Genomic DNA, 19057 nt, shown 5'->3' on the forward strand with positions numbered 1-19057 from the left:
GGGGGTGGGGGAGGGAGGGGGAAGATCTCTAACCAGGGCAGGGTTTTGAAATGCTGGTTAAAAACATGGGCTTTGGAGGGTGACAGATCAATGAGTACTGATTCTGATATTTTCTAGCTGAGTAACTTCAAATTATTTAAAGCCTTTCGAGGCTTTAATTCCTTCATGTGTAAATTGGGGGTTATAATAGTATCAATGTTATACCATTTTGTGAAGATTAAATGAAAAAAATACATGTAAAGAGTCTGGTACCTCATAGGTATGCATATGTAATTGGGCTAAAAAAATTTAAAAAGTAAGACCCAAGGTAGAAATCCAATAGATGTATGGCCCAGGCCAACTTGGAAACAGGAAAAAGAATCACTGGAATTTAGCAGTAACCCAAAAGATAGGCTGGGATTGGCAGCAAATGATTTCTGAGAACCACGTGGGAATCCATCAGTTATTGCTGACTCTGTGGATTATAGATCTGCATTGGCACCCCAAATTTAAGCCCCAACAGAGAGACTGCTGCAGCCTCTGAGACACGCTCTGCATATTTCAATGTTTCTGCCTCACTTCTAGGTAAAGATAGCATCTTAGGCACCAGAGTCTTCCAAATGCCAATGAAAGTGTCAAAGGGGACAGAAGAACTGGAGAACCTTGCATCAGTGTTGGAAGCTAGAGAAGAACACCGTTTGCATGCAGAGATGTCAGGTAAGTTTTTGCAAATGGAATCCTATTACTGAGAGACACTATACTCCTCATTTCTTGAGAAAGTGACGTGGCCTTGAGAAGAAAAAAGTGAAGGAGATCCTGAAGGCATTTTAATAACACCCTGAAATATAGGTCTGTAGTGGGAAGACAAAACGAGTTGTGGTGCTAGCCGGCGATTTCCCCCTTGCAGGTCCCACAGAACCGGAGGGCAGTCACGGCTTGAGACCAGGCACTTGTGGCCGCATCATGTGGCTAGCAGTTGGATTACGGAGTGAGGGATTCTCTATAAAGTTGAGAGGGTCTTTTTCAGTCTGTTTTTTGATAGCAAAAAGAATGAGGCCAGGCCATTACAGATCAGGTCCCTGGCACAACGGCTTTGCCATACACAGAGAAAGCTATGACCTCACCTCACGTAAAGTCAGGATAAATCCTTCGTCAGGATGTTTAATCATTGAATGCGTAAATGTCATATACCATAAGATCTAAGAGAAGATTAGAACAAAAACCAAGTAAAGTATAATGGGATCCTAGAGATAACGTATTCACTCTGTTTTGCAGAGAAATAACAAGCCAGATAAAATAGTCATCATTCAAGGATGAATAAACAGGCAAAATAAAACCTCATTATGAGGCATATGAAAAATTCCGTAACTTTAAGAAATGAAAATATAGCACTCAAGAGGCAGAGGAAGAGCATACTTTTGAAAAAGATTTACTATAGGAAATGGGAATAAATTTTAAACAGCATATGCTTTGTGATCTAAATAACATTCAAGGACCCCATGAAGCAGGAGATGAAAAATGAGAGCAAAAAACATATTGAGGTATGTAGAAAACTGGTTGAGAAACTAGAATATAGGGAGAGCAACATGAAAGAAGAGAAAATGATGTAAAACTGAATATGAAATAGGAAAATTGAAAATACATTAGAAGCAATAAAGTACTTAATTGACAATGCTTATAATTAATCAGTAATACAGGGAACATATTTGAAGCACTCTTCCAGAATTAAAAGAAAGTGAATATGAGAGAAAAATATTGACAAAGGATATGATAAATTCTACTGAAATCCAACATGAAGAAAACTCATATCTGCAAAGAAGGCACCCAAACAAATAGAAAAAATAGCGATGATTCCAGAGTTTATAGAAAATAACTTCCTGAATTTAAGAAGTAAATGTTCAGATCAAATGGGCTTGATGAGTATTAGACAAAATTTATATAAAAAGACCAGTTCCTATGGAAATTTGGAATTTTAATTTTTCAAAATAAAACCCTGGAAGATAGGAAAAAACAAAACAAAATAAAACAAACAAATACAATAAACGAGTTAACCACAGGGGGAAAAAATCAGGACCAGAAGTTAATGTAGCAATATCTTTGGAGGCCCAATTCAGGGAGAAGACTAATATCTAAGAATGCTAGATCTAGACATGTTATCATTCACGTTTGAAGGGGAAAAAAAAAAATCATTCTCTGATACCAAATGTCAAAAACTAAATCAATCAGGTTCTCTTCATGGGGAAAAAAAAAAAAAATCAAAGCTTTCCAGACAACCACGAAATGAGCTCAGTTTTAAAAACTTCATTTACAAGGAAGATGTACTTTGGGACCCTTGGGTGGCTCAGTTGGCTGAGTGTCTGACTCTTGGTTTTCACTCAGGTCATGATCTCAGGGTCCTGGGACTGAGCCCTCTGTCAGGCTCCATGCTCAGCACGGAGTCTACTTGGGATCCTCTCTCTCCCTCTGTCCTTCCCTTGGCTCTCACTCTCTGTCTCTCTCTCTCCCAATCTAAAATAAAATTAAAAAATCTTTTTTTTTTTTAAGAAAAAGATGTACTTTATTAAAAGGGCTGGCAGTAAGTACTGAAATATTTCACTGAGGAATCAAGTATAAATTGATGCAAATACATGGTATCTACAGTAGACATTGCAAACTTCATCAGTAATCCTAAAAAAGAAGCTATAGCATGTACATACAGTAGTCCCTCCTTATCTGTGGGGGATATACTCCAAGATGCCTGAATGTCTGAAACCACAGACAGTACCAAACCCTATATGTTTTTTCCTACACATACACACCTATGATAAGTTTAATTTATAAATTGGGCACAGTAGGAGATTAACAACAACAATAATAAAATAGAACAAATATAACAATATACTATAATGAAAGTTATGTGAATGTGGTCTCTCTCTCTCTCTCAAAATATCTTCTTTCATTATACTTACCTTCTTCCTGTGATGATGTGAGATGATAAAATGCCTACATGATGAGATGAAGTGAGGGGAATGATGTAGGCACTGTGACATAGCGTTAGCTACTACTGACCTTCTGACAATTCATCAGAAAGAGGATCAGCTCCTTCCAGACTATGGTTGACCATGGGTAACTGAAACCACAGAAAGTGAAACTATGGATGAGGGAGAACTACTGTAATATCACTTAGCAAATAAGAAGTTTTAGTCTAAATTTGCAAGCAGTGGAGGAGATGTAGAAAAAAAAATAATATGCTAGCATTTCTACTGTGCATTAGGGTTTCCTGATTTACTCCCCTTGACACGGACAGAGAGGTAGAGCTGTTTATTTTTAAAAGACGATCTTTAGCAAAATTACAAGTAGGATGTAAGCTTTTACATTAGAAGAGAGAAAAGGGAAAAGAAAACATGTATGAGAGAGTCAAAGATAAATATCAAAAGAAATAGCAAAGAAACTGAAACAGAATAAAATGTGTTGATTTGAGTAAGCACAGACATGTAATTTATGGCAAATACAACTTTAGCATAGTAAATGGCAAAGATTAGATCATAATCATCAATTGTTGCTTACCAAAGATACCTCAGAAATAGCAATTCAGGAAAACTCAAAGTATAAGATTGTATTAAAATAATATTAACTACTCTCCCCACCAAGTGGTTAGAATTACAATCTTAATAAAATAAAATAAAATAAAAATGATGAGATAACCTGCTTCCCATTGTGGCCGGGTCCTCCTGAAAAAAAAAAAAAAAGAATTACAATCATAGAAGATGAAACAGATTTTCAAGGAAAAAATGTAAGTATTTCATATATAATCTTTTTGTTGGTGGTGGTAAGAAGATCCCAAATGAAAACATATCAGGATTCAACTTTCATGTGCCAAATAATAGAGTATGTAACAAGCATAAAGCAAACACTAGAACTAGCTAGAACTAGAAAAAGAAATTGACTAAAATGGATGCATAGTAAGAAAATGAAGCTTTGTTCTGCTCTCCAGAGTTAAAGCAGGCAATAAACAAGGAAATAAAGGACCTGATAATATCGTCAATTGAGTTGATTTGAAAATACACAAGGAAATTTAATAACCTCAAACCAATGATATAGTCTCTTTGTTAAATATTTGAGAAACACTTAAAATTTCATATATATATATTTATATATACTTATATATACAAAAAGAAAGCATCGGAATTTTCTAAAAAGCAGACCTACACAGATCAGATTCTTTGATCAAAATGCAACAAAATTAATGGTTGAAAAACAAAACTTTTAAAAAAGATTTCTCAAGCTTTAGATGGTGACAAAAAAAACCAATATTTTTCTATGTAACTCTGGATCAAATAGGAGATTAAAAGTGTAATTATCTGAGCCATCAAAAAGAATGAAATCTTGCCATTCGCAATGATGTGCATGGAGCTAGAGTGTATTATACTAAGTGAAATAAGTCCATCAGAGAAAGGCAAATACCATATGATTTCATTCATATGTGGAATTTAAGAAACAAAACAAACATAGGGGAAGGGAGAAAAAAGAGAAAAAGAGGGAAGCAAACCATAAGAGATTCTTTTTTAAATGTTTTTTAAATTTTTATTTTATTTAAATTCAATTAATTATCATATAGTGCATTATTAGTTTCAGAGGTAGAGGTCAGTGATTCATCAGTTGTATATAACACCCAGTGCTCATTACATCACGTGCCCTCCTTAATGCTCATCACCCAGTTACCCCATCCCCCCATCCCCCTCCCCTCCAGCAACCCTCAGTTTGTTTTCTATAGTTAGGAGTATATTATGATTTGTCCCCGTCTCTGATTTCATCTTATTTTATTTTTCCCTCCCTTTTCCTATAATCCCCTATTTTGCTTCTTAAATTCCACATATAAGTGAAATTATATGATAATTGTCTTGCCCTGATTGACTTATTTGCTCAGTATAACACCATCTAGTTCCATCCACATCATTGCAAATGGTAAGATTTCATTTTTTGATGGCTAAATAGTATTCCATTGTGTGTGTGTCTGTGTGTATGTATATATATATATACACACACCCCAATCTTCTTTACCCATTCATCTGTCAATGGACATCTAGGCTCTTTCCATAGTTTGGCTATTGTGGGCATTGCTGCTATAAACATTGGGGTAAACCATTGAGATTCTTAACTATAGAGAACAAACTGAGGGTTGATGGAGGGGAATTGGGCAGGGGATGGGCTAAATGGGTGATGGGTATTAAGGAGGGCACTTGTTGTGTTGAGCACTGGGTGTTATTTGTAAGTGATGAGTCACTAAATTCTACTCCTGAAACCAGTATTACACTATATGTTAACTAACTAGAATTTAAATAAACATTTGAAAAAAAAATACTAAAACATATTTTTTTTAAAGTATAATTACAAAATACTTAGAAAATTACAATTATAAAAATACTACATATTCAAACCTATGGTACTTAGTCAAAGCCATAATTGGGCAAATTCACTGGGGCACCTGGGTGGCTCAGCTGGTTGAGCTTCTGACTCTTGGTTTCAGCTCAGATCCTGAATTGGGCTCCATGCTCAGCAGGGAGTCTGTTTGAGATTCTCTCTCTCTTCCTCTCCCTCTGCCCCTCCCCCTGCTCCCACATGCTCTTTCTCCCTAAAACAAAATAAATCTTTTTAAAAAAGCCATAATTAGGCAAATCCACAAAATATACTTCTATTTTTTTAAATAATAAAAGAAACAAATGAATTAAGCCATTAACTTGAGAAGCTAAGAGCAAAACAAAACAAGCCTAAAGAAAAAAGGAGAAGAAATTATTACAGATGAAGCCAGAAATTAAAATTTAGTGAACAAAAGGGAATAGAATAAATAAATAAATCTTAGAGTGGTTCTTTAGAAAAAAACAAGCAGTAAATAGAACAAAAAGCACAAAATATACAAACCTCTATTTATTCTAATCAAGTAAAAAACAGGAGATGAAGAAAAATTAGGGATAAGAAAGAAAGTGTCATCTTAGATACAAAAACATTTGAAAATCTTGATATAACGAATCATTCCCATTCATATCAAATATGAATATTAACTGCAAAAGAGGCAGGAAACATTCTTAAGAAGGAGTTGAAAACAAATGTAAACATTTACCTGTTAGAGGATTTAAAGAAAATTATTTCAAAATTTAAAGAACAAATCATTTTCTCACTTTGTTAACTCTTCAAGGGTATTAAAATATGTGGGAAAAAATCCCAGTTCAAATACAAAACTCTAACACTAAAAACTTTCCAACTAACACAAAAAAGAAAACACAACAATCTCATAAATATTTAGATTTAGATGCCAAAATCTAAAATGCAATACTAAATTTATCCAGCTGTTTATGAAATAATGAAAAGAAACTCCTAGTAGGTTTTGTTTCAAGAATGCAAAAATAAGGGGCTCCTGGGTGGCTCAGTCGTTAAGCGTCTGCCTTCGGCTCTGGTCATGGTCCCAGGGTCCTGGAATCGAGCCCCGCATTGGGCTCCCTGCTCCGCAGGAAGCCTGCTTCTCCCTCTCCCATTCCCCCTGCTTGTATTCCCTCTCTCGCTGTGTCTCTCTGTGTCAAATAAATAAATAAAATCTTAAAAAAAAAAAGAATGCAAAGATAATTCAATATTATAAATTCATTAATATAATTTTTCACATCGATATGTCATAGAAGAAAAATGAAGTGATTATCTCCAAGTATGCCAAAAAGTAATTTGAAAAAATGCAACGTCCATTTTTAGTAAAAGCACCTCATAACTAGGACTAGAATAGGAATGGAGTCTTCTTTTTCAAGTTGGTACAGATTATTCATCTCAGTACATGACACCTAATAATAACCTCTAGGAACATTCACTTTAAAAGAAGAAAAAATACAAAGATGTATTTTTTTTTTAAGATTTTATTTATTTATATGACAGAGAGAGACAGTGAGAACAGGAACACAAGCAGGGGGAGTGGGAGAGGGAGAAGCAGGCTTCCCGCTGAGCAGGGAGCCCGATGTGGGACTCGATCCCAGGACCCTGGGATCATGACCTGAGCCGAAGGCAGACACTTAACGACTGAGCCACCCAGGCGCCCAAAGATGTATTTTATTATAAATATTATTCAACACTGTTCTGCAATATCTAACCCACAAGATAAGATCAGAGAAAAAAAAGGTTTAGTTATTGAAGAAAAAGAGGAAAAATATTATTATTTACTGATGTTTTGATTGTCTATCCAGAAGTATCAAAAACAAGAAAGGAGTTGAAAAATGAATATCCTTAACAAGAGATTTTGTCTAAGCGACCAGTCACAAACCAAATATACAAAAATCAATTGGTTTTATGTATACAAGCAATAATTAACTTGAAGATTTCATTTAAACATCCCACTCATAATGAAATGAATAAATTACCTAGGAATACATTTAATACGAACTGTTTAAGACTCACAGGAAGAAAACTACAAAATTTATTACAGATTTAAAAGAAGGCTTGAATAAATGGAGAGAAACACTGTACTTGCTCCAGTTTGTTTACTGAGAACTTGTAAAGCTGTCAGTTTTGAATGGGGCTCAGAGCAATATAATCTAGTTCCACTCATGAATGTAGATGAAAAAATCCTAAGCAGAACAATATCAAATCAAGTCTAGCAGCATATTAAAAGAGTAACACACCTAGAACAAATAAGGTATATTCAAAGAATGCAAAGATTGATCAATTTCAGGGCAGAAAACTTGTCTGTCTTGTTCTTGTTTATATTCCTGGCATTTATCATAGTTCTTGGCATATAATATGTGCTCAGTAAATACATTTTGATTGAAGAATGAACATTAAGTAATTTTTTATTTTGCTACATTCATAAATTAAAGGAGAAAATCACATAATGTCTTAATAGATGCCCCCCAATTTTTGATAAAATTCAATATCCACTTTTCATCCAACTCTGAGATAGAATGAGCCCTTTTATCTTACTAAAGTTTCTACCAGAAACACACAGTAAGTGTTATACTTGGTAATGAAAGACTAGATTCAGGAGCAAGAAAAGTGTGCTTACCTTGACTTGTCAAAACTTTACTGGAAGTCTTAGTTAATGAATTAATAAAGAGAACAATTTTTTTTTTAAACTATGAATTTGGGGAAGCAAAGAGACAAAACAGTCATTATCCACAGATGGTACCATCTTATGCTCAGGAACTGGAAGAGGGTCAAGTGACAACTGTTGAGAGATTGATTCCAAGATCAACATATAGTCATTGGTGGCTTTTTCCTCTTCCAGCAATAACCAAATAAAACTTTAATAATCGTCCCAATCACAACTGTAACAAAACAATTAAAGCCTTAGTAGTAAAACTGAAAGAAATATGCCAAGAACTAGATGAGAAAATATTATAAAACTTTACGGAAAACTTAAATAAATGAAGAGGAAACCATGTTCCTGGATTGTAAAAACATCACTTCTCTATAATTTATCTATATATTCAATTAAATCTTAATCAAAAATCCCATACAATTTTTTTTGGAAGAAACTCAACAAGACACTTCCAAACTTTGGAATTAAAAATAAAAGTTAAGATTTTTTTTAAAAAAGGGGACAGTAAGGAGCAACTTGCCTTGTGGTATGTAAAAACAAACTATAACCTCTAATAACTAAAAAAGTGCAATTATTAGTCAGGAGCCCCATCAGTCAATAGATCAAAATGGAAATCTAGATGCCTACCCCACCCCATTCACTAAGAGAAAAGTCCATATGCATTAAAAAACTGTGAAGTTTTTTAAACATTTAAAAATATAGAGGACAAAGATAATATTTTTATAACTTTAGCATGGAAGCCTTCATAAGTAAGATATAAAATCCAAAAGACATGAAGTAACAGATGGACAGATTTGCCCACATCAAAATCAAAAGTGTCTGCCTGACAAAAAACAATATGAAGTTTTAAGCAGGTTTAGACTCAAACTGTTTTTGCACCATATTTATTTATTTTTTTATTTTTTTAAGATTCATAATCTGACAAAAATAGAGCACCTTTAAATAGTAAAGGAAAAGAAACAACCAATTTTTAAAATGGGCAAAGGATAAGAATAAAAATTTACTGAAAAAGAATTATTATTAGCCCCTAAAGATGTTTAACCTTATTATTAATTGGAGACATGTGAATTACAATGAGAGTTTTGTTCCCAGAACACTGACTCAAGTATTGGTGAGGATTAGGGAAGAGGCACTCTCCCATGTTGCTGGTGGGGATATAAATTGGTGAAGACAGTTTGGCAATATCAGAATTAAACATGCAATCCCACCCCAGTTTTACTTTTTGGGCTTTCCATTGAAAGAAAATACATTGTTCATAATAGCCAAACATTGGAAACATCATATGTATCTGACAATGGGAATCTCTCTAGTACTATATAATGTAGCGGGCAGAAGAAGGGAATACTATGTGGGCAGAAAAAAGGAATTATAGTGACCTATATATATGGACATATAAAGCAAGACATTATTACATAAACATAAGTTCCATGAACTTGAGGACTTTGTTTTGTTCATCTCATAGCCTTATCACTTTCAACAATGCTTGGCATGTAGAAGGTTCTCATTTAAAAAATCTCTCAAGTCAATGATTGTGAAAAAAGGCAAATGTGTGAACAATTTAAATATAATAGTCCTGTTAATGTTTAACATTGAATATGTACATGTGTTTAAAAGTATAGAAAAGGGACTTGAAAATGTAGCAGCAAAGTATTTCTAGTGTGGATTTGTAGAGATAGAGTACAGAAGTTGTTGGTGAAGGAGGGCATCTCAGTTATCCCTTTCTGTGTAACAAACCGCTCAAATTCAGGGGCACAAAACAACCACCATTTTATTATTTTCTCTGGTTCTGTGGATCGTGAATTTAGACAGAGGACAACAGAGATAGCTTGTGTCTGCTCTAAGGTCCATAGAACAAAGTTTGACATGTATTAGCCATAACTCTTGCTTGTGTATAAAAATGAAAAAAAAAAAAAGGAGCATGGATAAGAATTGGTCTTTTAAAAATAATAATAAGAGATAAGGCTTTGTATTAATTGAACCTTTAACACTCAGCTGAACTTAAAATCTGTTCTAATTGCGGGGCACCTGGGTGGCTCAGTCGGTTAAGCATCTTGCCTTCGGCTCAGGTCATGATCCCAGAGTCCTGGGATTGAGCCCCACATCGGGCTCCTGGCTCAGCGAGGAGCCTGCTTCTCCCTCTCCCTCTGCCTCTCTCCCGGCTCATGCTCTCTCTCTGTCTCTGTATCTCTGTGTCTCAAATGAATAAATACAATCTTTAAAAAAAAAAAATCTGTTCTAATTGCATAAGAAATCACTCTATAACTAGTCTGAACCTCCTCACAACATGGCCGCCTGATGCATCTTACACAACCTTTTGGGGCTCCAAAGATGAGTGTCTCAGTTGAAGAGATGGATGCTGAAAAGCCTTCTTCTACAGCCTAACATCTCAAGCCAACAGAGCCTCTTCTGCCAGACTCTATTTGTCCGCCACTCCCTGAGCTTAGTTCAGATTCAAGGGCAACACTTACAGATTACGTATTCAAGAATACTTATAGATCACCTTTCTTAGGAGGAATGGCAAAAAATGTGAAGATATGTTTGAAAATCCTTGTACTCTCTCACTCAGGAAGGACAGCATATTGGAGTAGAAGCAGTTTTAGGTGTCAGATCCCCTGGTTTGAAAACCATCACTTACTGTTTAGACTCGTTCTGACTGTTTAATAAATTAACACATGTGAGATACTTGGTATATACCAAATTAAGTGTTTAGTGAAAATGAACTTCATTGTTTTAGCTAAAACAAAGGATTCATTTATTAATAAAGGATTTGTTTCTTAATAAGGGATTTGTTTGAATAATCACAGTATTACCCTTTTCCACTGACATAAAGGATAAATCTTGGGCTGCTGTGCTATAGGCCAAGAAATTTAAAAAAATAAACAGTAGGTAAATTTGTATGATATATGAATATAGAGTGGTGATAAAATTCCTTGGTGTCCTTCACCTTCTTAGAAATTACAAAAAAAACGCATCTCTGTCCAGAGAATTCTCCACACTGTATATTCCCCACTGGGTAAATGGCTAGTGTCCCACTTTGGGGGTAGTCTAGCTTCAAGCAAATAAAAGTCTCTGTCAGATTTGAATATATACTTCCCCTTTCTCTTTCTAATCACCTTGGCATTATAGCACATTTCTAGAAAACTTAAGACTCATATAGAAACCCTTCTCAGGATTCACCATTCAATTCTTCTTTTCTCATGCCTAGATGGTAAGCAAGGACTCATAAAATGCATATCATATCATTATATTATGTTTAAACATTTTTATTTCTCCAGAGAATTTAAAATATACAAACATGTGACTCTGTGAGGAAATGATCCAAAAAAGATTATAAATACAGCCATAAATGTCAAAGTTCCTAAAACATTTCACTGGCTCTATCTTCAGAAGAAAGTGTTTACACATAGAGCACACACCAGCATGTTTTATTATTGTTATTGTGGGCATTAAATGTTACAAATGCAATCTGTTTGACATACACGTAAACGATGGTCTCCACAGACCTTTAAGAATCACCTCTAACACTGTGGAGCCCGTGAGCAGGAACAATTCAGTAAAGCGTGGGCAACAGGCTCTCCAGAGCAAGCAAGATATTGCCATCCCTAGGAGACAATTAGGAATTCCTCTTCAGCTTTTATCTTACTAAATGCTGAATTTAAAATTTCATTTGTTTCACTTGCAGATTTTCTGGTAGGTATTATATAGTAAATGGGTAATCATCACTTGCTTTTCTGCTGGACCCATTCAAGATAATCAAGACTTTTTCTCTTTTCTTAAAAAAAAAAAAAAAAGCAGGGAAGGAAGAAGGAAGGAAGGAGGAGGGAGGGGAGGGGAAGGTGGACTAAGAAGAGAGGGAGGAAATCAGAGAAAGGAAAGAAAATGGAACGAGGAAGCAGATGCCTCCTCCATCACACTGGTGGTAGGTAGCTAGAGGGTCTCTTTCCTTGTTGGTTTCTCTTGCTCTTTAGTGGGTCCGCAGAAAGCTTTATCCATCAAGCCCATACTCCTTTCAAGAGGGAACTACCACAGAGCACCTGGGTGGCTCAGTAGGCTGAGCCTGGGACTCCCAACTTGATTTCTGCTCAGGTTGTGGTCTCAGGGTAGGGAGCAGCTCTGTTACTGGGCTCCATGATCAGCGGGGACTCTGCTTGTCCTTCCCCACCACCCCCCCATCCCTGGCTTGTGCTCTTTCTTTCTCTCTCTCAGATACATACATACATACATACATACATACGTACAAATGGGAACTGCCCCACTCACAGTCCCTGCTGCCTTCCTGTTTTGTACAATGAGAATCCCCCCTAACTTAAACCCCAGCACCTACATCTCTAGAGCTGTGTGTGCTGTCCAATAGACATAGAACATGAGCCACAAATGTGAGCCACCTGTATAATTTTACACTTTCTTGTAGCCACATTATGAAAAGGTAGAAGAAATAGGTGAAATTATTTTGAATAGTATATTTTATTTAAGCCAATATATCCAAAATATTATATCAACATTTCATCACTATAAAACTGAGATATTTTATTCTTTTTTTTAACACTGACTTTTTGAAATCCACAGTGTATTTTGCACTTATCACCCATCCCTGTTAGAACTAGCCACATTTCCACTGTATCCTGTCTCCATATTGCTTCCTATTCATCCTTAAAATAAACCTCACTTCTCTTAAACCAGTTTGATATGGGCTTTGCTTCTTAAAACCAAACAAAGCTGAATACAACAGCAAGTGGAGGGTTTGGTCACAGGGTCTTATTTACTTATTTCCTGTCTTTTAAAGAATTATTGGTATAGAACCAGACTCCTTTTATTTAGCTATGTGCCACTGGAGATGTTTGGGATTATTTGTGGCTTTATGGGATTATAGGGCTTAACTTTGTTTTTATTTTTCCTATCATGTACCCCTTTCTATTTGATGTTACATTTTGTTTGCAAAAATACTGATACAATGCAATTTTTCATCAGGCAATTTGGAGAGTTCCTCTTAACAATGCCCTTTGAGACTATTACGAAAGTTGTTAACATTAAATTGCCCTAGCGAGGTGCTGTCTTTGATACAGGATAATTTCATTAACTGAAATCCAAGTAAAGATCAAATTTTCCAATTCATCTAAGCCATTTATTAGCCCTCGCTTTCTTGGTGATTAACTTTGATGACGATAGCATTTCACACAATGTTCAAACATAAAATTCTGTTTCTTACATTACTGTGGGGTTATCTTTTGATAAACATTTTACTTGGGAGCAGTTTGGAACAACCACGAATTTATGAGTTAATGATCCAAGCCTCAGTTTACCTACTAATCAAAAGAAAGTTTTTTGACTGTAAAATGTGCTGAAAACACAGATCTCAATGATACTTACGAGTGGTGTATGAATGCATTATGACACAAATATTATAATTGCTTTAAAAAGTAATTCTAACGCCATCTATGACACTGAAGAGTAAGATGATTGCTTGGGAAGAATGAACCACTCTTGTTATTTGTAAAATTTATCCCAATTGTAATTATTTCCTCACCTCTGACCTTTTATGTCCAGCAAGCTTGGGACTAGGACCTTGGGTGCACAATTTAAAGGATGCCCCCAAACTCATAATCAAGATAAAAAAGATTTTCATACAATATTTTCAAAATAAAAAATTAATGCCAAAAATGTGTGATGAAAGAGTCAGAATTTTAGATAAAGACAGGATCAGAGATTGCAGTGAGTAGAGAACATTCTCTGCTCCCAGACCATGATGGGATTTTGTTATCAAACCACATTACTGTAATTTACATAAATTTCAGATGCATACATAGAGCTCAATCAATTTTAAGCTCTTAAGCAGTTGCTGAGCTCTAATATCTTCTCTTACATACTGTTGTTCTCCTCTCAATCTTCACACTTTGGGGTTCTCCCCAAATATTATATTAGGAAATTCAAATGTATTTCACTCTTCAGATCAAAATTAAAGAAGTTCTCTGTTGGTGCTGCATGATTCTAAATAACTGTGAAACCTACTTTTAGGCAGAGTATAAATAACATGGTTGAGAATAGAAATCTATGAATAGTGCTTTGAGTGAAAGAACGGTGTAGCCAATTTCACTCCATTGAGGTAACACTAAACAAGATGAGCTTGTTTTATTTCATACAAAGGAATGACCAAATTAAGCATGAGAAAATGTGAGAAGATTTTCAATCGTGACTTTTTTTTTCCAGCTTGAATTTTTACTCTTCTGTGCTGCTAGAAATAGAATTCTCAAGAGCCACCCTTTCTTTCATGAGCTTTGGAAAAATCAGTTTGCTCTAGACTTTGTCAGTGGCCTCCTAATGCCTTGGGACTTTCATCACTGTTCTAGATGTTAAGGACAAATGGGAAGAAGCGACTAGTAAGGGTGGTAATAATGGGGTCTAAAAGCTAAGCCAGCACTTCTCAAGCTCTCCAGTTCCCTGGGATGTTATTAAAATGCAGATTCTGGGATGGGCCCTGAAATTCGGCATTTCTGACAGGTTCCTAGGTGATGTCAAAGTTGCTGTTCCATGCACCAGACTTTGAGTAGCAAGGATCTATGCTAATTGTGAATTTCTGTTGTTGCTTTTGGACTGAATGATTAAGAAATTACTGTACTTGGAAAAACAAATGAAGTTGCCTCTCTAGACTATAAGGTTCTTGGAGGTAGGAATTCTGTCTTGTTTGTTCTTATATCCCTAGTGCTTAGAATATTACAGGGCATATTGAAGGTACCCAAATGTCGGTTGTGTCAAATGAGTGAATAAAAGAAACTTGGGGCCAATTTTAGAACAGGGGTTCTTAAGGTTTTTTGGTGCCTGGTTTCCTATCCCTTCAGCAATCTGATAAAGACTACTGACCCCTTCTCAGGTTAATATTTTTAAATGCATAAGATAAAATGCATAAAGATTACAAAGGAAACCAATTATATGGAATTATAGTTATCAAAATATATAAAAGTCATATGTGTGATGTAATAATATGTGCTTTTAAAAGACAAAATCTAGCAGATCTAATAATTACTGCAATCTTGAAGAAGTGATGAATATAAACAATGTTTTCAGATATCTGCAACAATTGTAATTTGATAGGAAAATATCTATGATTTGGGAGGGTATGAAGAGACAGGTCCTGCTAATATTACTATAGGTTATTGCCCTATATATATCATTGGAGGATATGCTCAATTCCAATTGGAGGTGAGTGAAAATAATGTAATTGTCTTCACATTCAAGTTCACAGACACCCTGAATTCTATTCATGAACCTGTTAAGGTCTATAAACCCTAGTTTAAGGACCTGTTTTTGGCTAGTTCACAGGTTTTACTTATTGAGCTTTTCCAACGTTGGCTAAAAATTGCTGCGTGAAGAGAAAAAAAAAAAACAGTGATACTTACAATTATTTTATTTTATCCAATAAAGTGTCTAGTGTTGGACGTATTATTTCATTTTCTTTTTTACCACAGTACTTCAACTTGCAGAAATCTGAAATAGCTTTTTCCAGTGATAATTTTCCTCCCTTTCATTCATGTCTACAGCAGTGACAAAAATATAATGGATACCTATAGTCACTGAATAAACAACTCACAAATGCAACTTTGTAAAGTGCATTCCAATGAAACAGATCCATAAACCTGGTAAGCACACCGAGCCCCCGCCCCCGTCAGGAATGTTGGAACTAAATCTTAATCTGTTATTCACGAACACTTCACATGGCCTTCTAAATGAATTATGTGCTGCCTCATTGACAAGAAATGTAACAGACTACACATTGGAGAGACAGAACAGGGCTTGTGGGATTGTTTCATTGAACAATTTCACAGGTGTTAACAATAGCGGTGGGCTGAAGAGTTGCAACAGAAAGAATGGAACTCTGAGCCTGGAGTTATTCAAACACCTGTTGGCAAGTTGTCCTCTTTCCTCTGCCTCCTTTCCTTTGTAATGATTCTGTGGGGGCCACCTTATTGGTCTTTTCCTTCCGATGCCAGAGAGCGAAGAGAGGGGAAAGAAGGAAGAGAGAAAAGGAAGGAAGGACGTAACAAATCTGGCCCAGTGTCGATGAGAGCCGGAGGCCTAGAGCAGGGGTCTAAATTCAGAACTAGGTACAGGAGCACATGAGCTCTGTTTGACTCATAAACCATTGATAAAAATGGAGTTTGAATGGACTTAGGCGGTAGTGTGCAGGTAAATGTTTCATAACCAGCTCTCAGGGGGCAGGGGAGGAATAGAAGCCCTGATGGGGAGTGTTTGCCATCTCTGTGGTGTAGAAGGTTGATTTCCAGCTACCAAGGTGAGAACGCTACAAGGAGACTTAGGAAGAGATGTAGGTGTACTATCAACTCCGGCGCCTCTGCACGGCCCCTCCAGCACAACCCTTTCAGCGGGGCATGCCCTCTCTTGGGTTCCCATCTTTTCATGGTGTCCTCGCCTGACTCCCCTTCCCTCTTCCCACCCCCTTGGTCCCGGCGGGTGCTGGAATCCATGACTTCTGCCTAGAGCTTTTCTGGACTCCTGACGTTGGTCTGAAAGCCAACGTGAGGAATGTGCTGGCTATTTTGAGGTGCGATCAGAAACTTGCGTTCATTGTGAAGAAAGCAGGGGATTTGGCAGAACACAGCAAGGACCGAGCCTGGATGCAGCTCCTCTAGGAAGTGTGGCTTGGGTGTCACTTGACTGGCTGCTACCTGTCTCTGTTTTTCCATCTGTCAGAAACAGCTGGGAGGTCACAGCTAAATGAAAGGTGGAAAATAACTTGAAAAAGTCATGGGGCCACATGGAAAAAAAGTAGTACTATTATTTCTTCCCCTCAGCTTCCCCACTCTACTAAATGAGAGATTCTGCAAGGATTGGATACTATTTCTGTCTTTTCACACTTTTTCTCTTGCTAATTTTCAGTGGGCTTCTGAGATCTGATATAAATGTGCAGGCGATGTAGAAACTGATCAAGAGGCAGAGATTTATATTAAAAATGATACGCATATATTTTACTACCCATTTTAATGTTGCAATTTTGGTGATGATCCATTTGCTTAAAAGGAAATAAAGACTGCAAGAACACATTACTTAAAAAATCATATCTCATGTGTCTTTTGGCCTCACATTTAAACCAGAATACAAAACCTATATTTACTGGTGGTAACGCTTAGAACAGAAGTGAAAGATTTTATTCGGAGTTCCTAAATCAGTAGATCAGGATCCATCAGGAGACTGCAAAGCCCTATCGAGTTCCAAAGCAGTTACCAAAGAATACCCCAACTTCCCTCCTCCTGCCCAACATATACTTCCCTCCCGGCTGATTTATTAGAGGTGCTCTGCTGGGTAGGGAATAATGAAGCCAGCTGCTGAGCTTTTCTACAGCCCATTGCTCCCCTGAAAGTTACTGCCAGCACCCTGGTGACATTAACAGAGTGCCGCTCCTAGCTGCAAGTTTGGGGACCCTGGTTTCATTCCATGGCCCTCTCTCCCTTCTTCACTGAGTCTTCCTTCTAGCTTCAGTAGCCACCTCCTGTCCTCCCTGCTACCAGAGGAATGAGAGGAGTAGAGTAGCAAGCAGAGGGATTTGAATATTCGTTTAAAGAGCACTTTAATGGTACTTCAGGAAGATAAATGGTAGACCCGGTTTAAATACAGTAGCATCCGGGGCACCTGGGTGGCTCAGTTGGTTAAGCGACTGCCTTCGGCTCAGGTCATGATCCTGGAGTCCCTGGATCGAGTCCCGCATCGGGCTCCCTGCTCGGCAGCGAGCTTGCTTCTTCCTCTGACCCTCCCCCCCTCTCATGTGCTCGCGCTCTCTCTCTCTCTCATTCTGTCTCAAATAAATAAATAAAATCTTTAAAATAAATAAAAAAATAAATAAATAAATAAATAAATACAGTAGCATCCCTTATGGGGGGGAGGGGGTGATATGTTCCAAGACCCCCACTGGATACCTGGAACCACAGATAGTACCAATCCCAGATATACTGTGTTTTCCTTTATGTACCTACCCATGCTAAAGTTTGATTTATAAATCAAACACAGTAAGGGATTAATAACAATAACTCATAATAAAATTAAACAATATATTGTAACAAATGTTAGGTGAATGTGGTCTCTCTCTCTCTCTCTCTCAAAATACCTTCCTGTGCTGCACTCACCCTTCTTGTAATGCTGTGGGATGATAAAATGCCTACGTGATGAGATGACGGGAGGAAATGTCCCCGGCGTTGTAACGTCAGGAGGGTCATCTGTCTCCAACCCACAGTTGACTGTGAGTAACTGAAACCACAGAAAGAAGACCCATGGATCAGGGGGACTGCTGTAATGATAAGAATAATTCTAGAAGCCGACTTCTACTACTTTGTGATACGTACATTATCTCACTTAATTCCTCCCTCAGATGTCTATGGTCTGCCTATGGTCCAAAGGGCAAGTCAGTCTGAAGGGGGAGAAAAGACAGACTCATAAACATTTGGGCAAAAGAAGCTACATTGATAACTGTAGTTCCTGTCGTACTGTTTCCAGTCTCAGAACTAACCTCCATACCTTGTGTGTCCAGCCTGGCTAACTTCTGCTCATCTTCTAAGATTCATTACAGACACTTTATCTTTCAGGAAACTTCCCTGTTAGCTTTCCCACCGACCCCCCCTTTCGATGGGCTCCTCTGATCATTGCACTTGCCACAGTATATGGTCCTTCTGTCCAGTTAGACTGTATGCTCCTTGAGAGTAGAAAATGCAACTTGTTCTTCTGCATGACCCCATCCTTTTTTAATTTTTTTTGCCTTGTATACAGTAAGCACTCAAAAATGGTTTATGAATGAATGAATGCTGAAGGGATAGTACAATAAATGAAGAGAAACTGGATGGAGGTTATAGCAGAGAGGAATTTTGAGCAGAATTTTAAAGAAGGCAGTGTTTGGGGTAGGAAGATATGTTTCTCTAGGGAAATGAAGAAGTAAACGATATATATGTGGAGGGAAGTGTATCGTTTTGTTTAGCTAAGGTCTGAACTTCAGATCAACAGGAAATAAGGGAGGGCAATTGGTGACAGTTA

This window comes from Neomonachus schauinslandi, chromosome 1, assembly GCF_002201575.2.
Source record: "Neomonachus schauinslandi chromosome 1, ASM220157v2, whole genome shotgun sequence".
Classification (NCBI taxonomy): Eukaryota; Metazoa; Chordata; class Mammalia; order Carnivora; family Phocidae; genus Neomonachus; species Neomonachus schauinslandi.